This window comes from Phaseolus vulgaris, chromosome 3, assembly GCF_051622355.1.
Source record: "Phaseolus vulgaris cultivar YP4 chromosome 3, ASM5162235v1, whole genome shotgun sequence".
NCBI classification, from domain to species: Eukaryota; Viridiplantae; Streptophyta; class Magnoliopsida; order Fabales; family Fabaceae; genus Phaseolus; species Phaseolus vulgaris.
This window is the reverse complement of record NC_143500.1, coordinates 24,907,219-24,915,119: the sequence shown is the minus strand read 5'-3', so window position 1 is coordinate 24,915,119 and position 7,901 is coordinate 24,907,219.

Sequence of the window (7,901 nt, the reverse complement as noted above, 5' to 3'; positions counted from 1 at the left end):
TTTTTTAAATTATAATTTTTTTTAAGAAACAAATATATTATTTATTCTTAATTTTATTTTTTTAGTTAAGATTTTCTGTGAAATAAGGAGTTTATTCGATATTTTAGTTAAGATTTTCTGTGAAATAAAGGTTTTATTTGAGATTTTAATTAAGATTTTATGTGAAATAATGGTTTTATTTGAGATTTTAGTTAAGATTTTCTGTGAAATAAGGGTTTTATTTGAGATTTTAGTTAAGATTTTCTGTGAAATAAGAGTTTTATTTGATATTTTAGTTAAGATTTTCTGTGAAATAAAGATTTTATTTGAGATTTTAGTTAAGATTATCTGAGAAATTAGGGTTTAAAGAGTGCACAGTGTCCGTCCGTCGTCCGTCCGCCGTGTATTAGGAGTGGACCGCGCGCCATCCGCCGTGTCGAAGGAGTGGGTCGTGTCTCCTCCGTCGTGTCCGGGAAGAGGGTCGTGTCTCCTCCGTCGTGTCCGGGAAGAGGGCCGTATCCGGCCCAGGCAGGTGCGTCCGACACCGCGTCGTGCACGCACCCGCCGCGCTCCCGTGTCGGCGGCGTGTCGGAAGCGGTAACGGCGTCATTTTCGCCGTGTCGGAGCTTCACAGCTCAGACCCCCCAACCTCTAGTCACTTCCCTTGGGAGTGTATCTACCTTCCTCTTGCACTACGCACGTGGTTTGCCCCTGGGCGTGGCCCTCTCATGGGTCGTATCTATCCCAGGGGCCTCCCAGCGGTGGCATGAGTACTTCACGAGTCAGGTTACTCCCTACTGGTACTAGAACTATGGCCTTGAAACCACCTTTCTCTTCTCTTTGTTACTGTTTTGGGCTACGTCTTAACCTGGCGACACCCTCTCCTGGCGACGCCTTACTTTGGCGACGCCTTCTCTTGACGACGCCTCATCTTGGAGATGCCTTCTCTTGGCGACGCCTCAAGCGGTCAGTCTGTTGACTTCCTTCTTTGTACTCCTCGAGTGGTCTCACTATATGTTGACTTTGACTTTGGTCAACGCCCGGGGACGGGATGGTACATTTATAAAGTTTAAATAATATATAAACAAACACGCAATATATAAACAAATAACATCCCTACAAGAGAAATTGAATTTGAGACCACGTCCCTTCCGTATTCAGATTTTCTATCCTAGGGTGTTATTAAAACTTAAATTTAGCTTCCCTTACCTCAATTGTTTGTTTTCCAAGCAACTTCTAGAATTTTATTTCCCACAATCTGGATAAGCTTCAAGATTTACGGGCCTAAAGAAAGTTATCCAAACAGAACAAAAATTCAGTATATAATAGAATAAGTTGAGAGGATTAAACTTCTCAACTGACCCCACCAAGATTGATGACTAAATCCTAAGGAAAAACAGATAACAAAGGATATTTAGAGTAAAAATGAACTTACTCTATTTGAAAATCTGATCGGGTAGAAATGTTCTTTAACTCGCCAGCTACAACGTGGTATGATCAGATTTTAAAATAGATGAAGATTGGAAGAGAAAATTAAGAGAGAGGGAGAGAAGAGAATATAGAGAGAGGGAGAGAAGAGAATATAGAGAGAAAGAAGAAAAAGGATGGAAAGAAAGCTTCTTTACTCTCTTTTTTTTTTTGTCTTTTATTCCGTTGTTACATAATATATGTTTTAAAAGTTTAGAAATTTATATTTTTGCTTAGTATAAATGTGGTGATTTAAAAGTTATTTTCTTTCTTTGTGTGATTTTTATGCATGTGAGTTTTATATAAGTATTTTGAGTAGGAAGGTAGAATATGAGAATTCAAGTTACAATTACTAACTTACAACTTCAAAATTTTGAATTTTCATTTTTTTTAATGTCAGAGAAATTTTTTCTAACAATTTTAAAATTAGAAATGTTGCTATGAATATTTATTAGTCATCAATTCAATCAAATTCTTCATTTATTAGATTGGAGAATGAGTTTCGGTGATGAGTAACCAACCCACTTGCTAATATAATATAATATATTTTTAATTTTAATTTATTGTTTATATATCTTATAAAAACTAAAGATTAAGAAAAGTCACACATATTAAATATCATTTTCAGTTTTTTCTTATCTTATTCTCCTTATCAGAAAGTTTCTTAGAGCACTTTCAGTGGATAACTTATTTATGACTTCTTTAAAATATTCTTTATAAATATTAAATTTTTATGTCATAGTTAAGAAATTTATCCACCTTTTCTGTAATAGTAAAGTAATTATAAATTCAATTTTTTCATTTTTGTTAAAAAATATTTATACGAATTAATTCTGAAAAATAAATAACGCCGAGTTTCAATAAGAAACATTATCAAAAACAAGTTCTAAAGATAAAAATATTTTTATATTTTCTCACATTTAGTTTAAGATTTGATTTAATTTTTTTACATGTATTATTTAATTATATATATAATATAAATATTAAAAAGTTACAAAAATAAATTGTCAAACAATTTTTGTTTCGATTGAGTTTTATGACACCTGTGAAAACATCCAACCCCTTGAATTGATTAATAAATTTGAAAAAACTCAACCTAATCTTATTATATCTTATTATTTATTTTATTTTATATTATATTGTAATATTTATTCATCATTGTCTCAATTCCTTATCTAGCACCATTTACACTTTTATTTTTTTAATTAGCACTTTTTTGTTTTTATTTCCCTATCTAGCATCCTTTTATTTTTTATTTCTCTATCTAGCACTATTTCAAAAAATAAATAAAATAATAATAAATTTATTTTTTTGATAATTTTAATTTTGAATATATTAAAAAATAAGTATTTTTAATGTTTAAAATAGTTAGAATATAATTAATGAATAAAGAAATGAGTTTTTACAAAATAAAAATAAAAAAGTAATAAATTAAAAATATTTAGTTTAATTTTTTTTAAGAATGAAGAAAATAAAAAATTAAACTCTACAACAACATAAAAGTTGAATCTATAAACATAAATTAGTATTTAGTTTTATTATTATTGATGATGTAATCATGTTAATTTCAAGTAAAAAATACAGGACATAATTATAAAAAAATCAAAGTCAATTAGTATTAATTAATATTGAGCGCATAAATATGTTAATTATTGATGATGTAATATTGAATCTATAAACATAAATTAGTATTTAGTTTTATTATTATTGATGATGTAATCATGTTAATTTCAAGTAAAAAATACAGGACATAATTATAAAAAAATCAAAGTCAATTAGTATTAATTAATATTGAGCGCATAAATAATATTGAAGTGTCTATCTATCCTAAATGAAAAATCCTAATTAAAATTATCAAAAAAATAATAATTTATTATTTATTTATTTATTTTTGAAATGGTGCTAGATAGGGAAATAATTTTTATTAATTTTTATTTCCCTATCTAGCATCCTTTTATTTTTTTTATTTCTCTATCTAGCACTATTTCAAAAAATAAATAAAATAATAATAAATTTATTTTTTTGATAATTTTAATTTTGAATATATTAAAAAATAAGTATTTTTAATGTTTAAAATAGTTAGAATATAATTAATGAATAAAGAAATGAGTTTTTACAAAATAAAAATAAAAAAGTAATAAATTAAAAATGGCAGAAAAAAAAAAGAATAACTAGAAACATAAAAGATATAAAATAAAGGCAAAACAAAATAAGATAAAGATAAAATATATAAAAAAATCCAAATAAGATAAATATAAGAGATATAAGACGATACTAAATAACTATATGTTGATCATAAAAAGGAAAATAAATGAAAGATGATCATTCATTTAATATTTTCTTCAATGGTACATTAAATAGTTTGTGCGAAATGAAACATAATTAATGACGAGAAGTGCACAATCTAGTAATGTTGGGACAGGTTCTTTGTGTGTGTCCTGGTGTTTGACAATATGAACATTTTTTTGTTCAATCGTGTTGTTCTCTTATGTCCATATCAATCCTTATTGAACTTGTTTTTTTTTAATAATTATGTTATGTATTTTTTACTTGAAATTAACATAATTACATCATCAATAATAATAAAAATAAATACTAATTTATATTTACAGATTCAACTTTTATGTTGTTGTAGAGTCTAATTTTTATTTTCTTCATTCTTAAAAAAATATTTTTTAAACTAAACATTTTAAATTTATTACTTTTTTTTATTTTTATTTTGTAAAAACTCATTTCTTTATTCATTAATTATATTTCTAACTAATTTAAACATTAAAAATATTTATTTTTTAATGCATTCAAAATTAAAATTATCAATTTTCTTTTAAATTTATTATTTATTTATTTATTTTTGAAATGGTGCTAGATAGGGAAATAAAAAATAAAAGGGTGTTAGATAGGGAAATAAAAACAAAAGGGTGTTAGATAGGGAAATAAAAACAAAATGGTGCTAGATGGGGAAATAAAAGTGTAAATGGTGTTAGATAGGGAATTTACCCACAAAAGGGTGCTAGATAGGGAAATAAAAACAAAAGGGTGCTAGTTAGGGAAATAAAAGTGTAAATGGTACTAGATAGGGAATTTACCCATACATCATTAGTAATAAAAAATTTAAGGTAAAATATGTTTTTAATCACCGTACATTTTTTAATATTCTTTTGTATTTTTTTTTTAGTTTTTGAAATTTCAGCTTGTTATTAACAAATTAAATTATACTTAAAAAAGTACATTTAATTAAAAAATGTGTATTTTTTTTAAATACACCAAAATACACAAATGTATGCATTGTAAATTTCACTATAACACGTTCATAGGTGTACTTTTTCTATCTCATGATAATGGATGTCCATGACGATTTTCAAAGATGAAATACTTGTCTTAAGTCTTATCGAACATTTAAGTGTTGAAAATTACTTGTTTGTTATCAAAATTAACTTGAAATCGTGACACCAAATGATTTTAGGTTGAAAAAAATTTAGAAGAAATGTGACGCATAAATGTATTGTTTTAAAAATTCGTCTTCGGCATCTAATTTTACATGTTAAAGATGTATGTTTTAATGAGAGAAGAATACTGTAAAAAGAAATTACAAAATGTGTGTGCATATTTTTGTGTTACAATGTTGTTTTACATGCAAAACACATGTAGATTTTTTATTATAGTGAAATGTGTGTTTTTGTATTATACCTTGCTATCGATGTAAACTCTTATAGAACTATATTTTATTTAAAATTATTTAAAATTTAAAAAAAGAGTTAAAATTAACTTTTTGTACGGAGTTAATGGGAGAATTTGGCAAAAAAGAATAAAGTGTTGAGCGTTGTAACCTTAATATTTGTAAAAACATAGAAGAGGTCCAAATGTTCCTTTCCAGCGTAATGGATGTAGATGTGAGCTGTGTGGGATTTTGAAACGGACAGGCAGACAAGTTTTCATGTGACATTTTTGAATTTTTTTGATTTTAAGATAAGAATAGAGCAGTTTAATATCCCTACATCTTATGCACTTGTACACAACATCACCAACACAACTTCAATTTCCACCTATCCTCCAATACTAGATCCATTCATTCCGCCCAATAATTTCATCGCAGCTACACACACAAATTTTAACACTTTTGTTTCTTTTGCAACACATGCTTCTTCTCACATCTTCACCCAATCCATAACTTTTAACATCAGGACCAAAATATGAATTTTACATTAAAATATTTTCTAGATCTAACAACCAAATATCGGATAACTATTTTTCTATATCTCACTTGTGTCAGACGTTGTACACCTAAACTCTATAAGCATCAATAAGTCGGTGGAACTCTTGTGTTAGAGTCTCAACCCAATCACAATTTCTCCCACCAAGTCCAGAATACTCATCACTGTTTCTTTCTCTACCTCCCTACCTCTACTCTACTTCTATAGCTTCTTATTGCATAGCTTACTATCACACTCTATATTTCTTAAAATACCAAAAATACTTTTTTTATAGAAATTGATATAAAAAATAATGAAAGTTAAGAATGAAAATACTTTATCAAAAATATTTTTATTTTATTAATGTGTTTCAGAATAGATGATCCATCAGATTCTATAATTTAAAATATATTTAAAAAAAATATATATTTCAGATTATAGTTTCATCAAAATATTTTCGTCAAAAATACCTTTTAAATTATATAATCTAGAATATATAAATTAAAAAAATACATTTCGAATTATAAAATCTAAAATGTATTTTTATCCGAAAATACATTTAAAATTTTATAATTCAAAATACACTTTTTTAAGAAAAAAACACTTTAAATTATAGAATATGAAAGATATTTTTAAATATGAAGATATCTTTGAGATTCCAAAATATGGGATGTATAAATAAAGAGATATATTTTGGATTGTAAAAGGTATTTTCATAGAGATCCTACAATCCAAAATGTATATTTTAATGACAAAAATAGTTTTTTCACTTTGCCTATAGACATGTTAGGAGAAGTTAGGAAGGTGCAGGAAGAAATAGTCAATGATCACAAAGCTCAAGGTTCAAATCCAACATCTAGCACATAACTACAAGCCTTTACCCATTGAAGTGTATTTAGAAACCCTAATGGTTGATTCTCCCCACACCAGATCAATTCAAATCTGCGCCCAACACACTAAGGTGAAATGTCCGTTTTTCTCTTAATAATTTAAAAAACTTTGTCTTCCGAATATTCATATCCGTAAGTTAAATCACAAAGTTTCGGATATGCAAATCTAGAACTAATATATCACTTCTGGATGTGGCCATCCGAGAGCTTACCTGGACAGCATAAATGACCTTCTGAATGCCAAGATCCGTAAGCAAACATAAATGAGTTCTGGATCTCAATCCTTAACACCATTTACAGCACACCATTTCAGACATGGAAATCCAAAAATCATAACTCACTTTTGGATATGGTCATCCAAAAACTTAAATGAAGCACGAAAATGACCTTCTGGATATCTAAATCCAGAGTATATAACAACCACTTATGGGTTTCTACATCCCTAAACAAACATGAAGCCTTCTGGATATCCGGATCTGGTAACAGCTCAATACCATTATTAGCTAAAATGCAAAATGTAAATGATTTTCCTTTTCTCAAAAAATATTTGCATCGCACCTAAGAGTAATGACTTCACTCCACCACCACAACAACCCACTTCACCACCACCACCTCTACTCAAAATGCACAACACAATAGAAAACACTCCTTGCAGTTTTTTTCAAAACAAAGAAGATAAGGACAATGTTAGGTTTAGGGTTTATGTTGGGTGCATGTGTTAAATGATATGGTGTAGGGAGAAACAACCAACCCTCATTTTCCAACTACAAAATTTATCTATTATAAAAAAAAGATATTGCATTTTCTTTACTAATCTTATATCAAAACATCCTATAAAAGTAACCAAGTTTAAGATATTGGGGGTGATTTTTACTTTAACCACTTGGGTGTTTCTTCCTGCACCACTACATTTTTCTTCCTGCACTCTTATATTTTTAAAAGTACCAAAACTAGCCTTGCCGTTTTTATTTGAAAAGGCACCATTACGGTGTTTATAGATTTCCAAAAATTGCGTTCCGAGATATTTATGGATTGGTGGATCCGGAATGTATTTTTTTTTTTACTTATGGATTGATGGATCCAAAATGTATTTTTTTAACTTATAGATTGGTGAATCCGAAATGTATTTTTTTGACTTATGAATTGTTGAATCTGGAATGCATTTTTTTGACTTATGGATTGGTGGATCCGGAATGCATTTTTTTTACTTTTGATGTTTGATTGTGGTTTTCAATAATTTGTTGGAATTTCATGGTAAGATGTTAATTTGTAAAAGTATGGACAATATCGAAGGATTTGTTGAACTTCACTATTAATCAATTTGAAGACTCATTGGAAAACATAAACATAAATATTTATATCCAATCACCAAAGT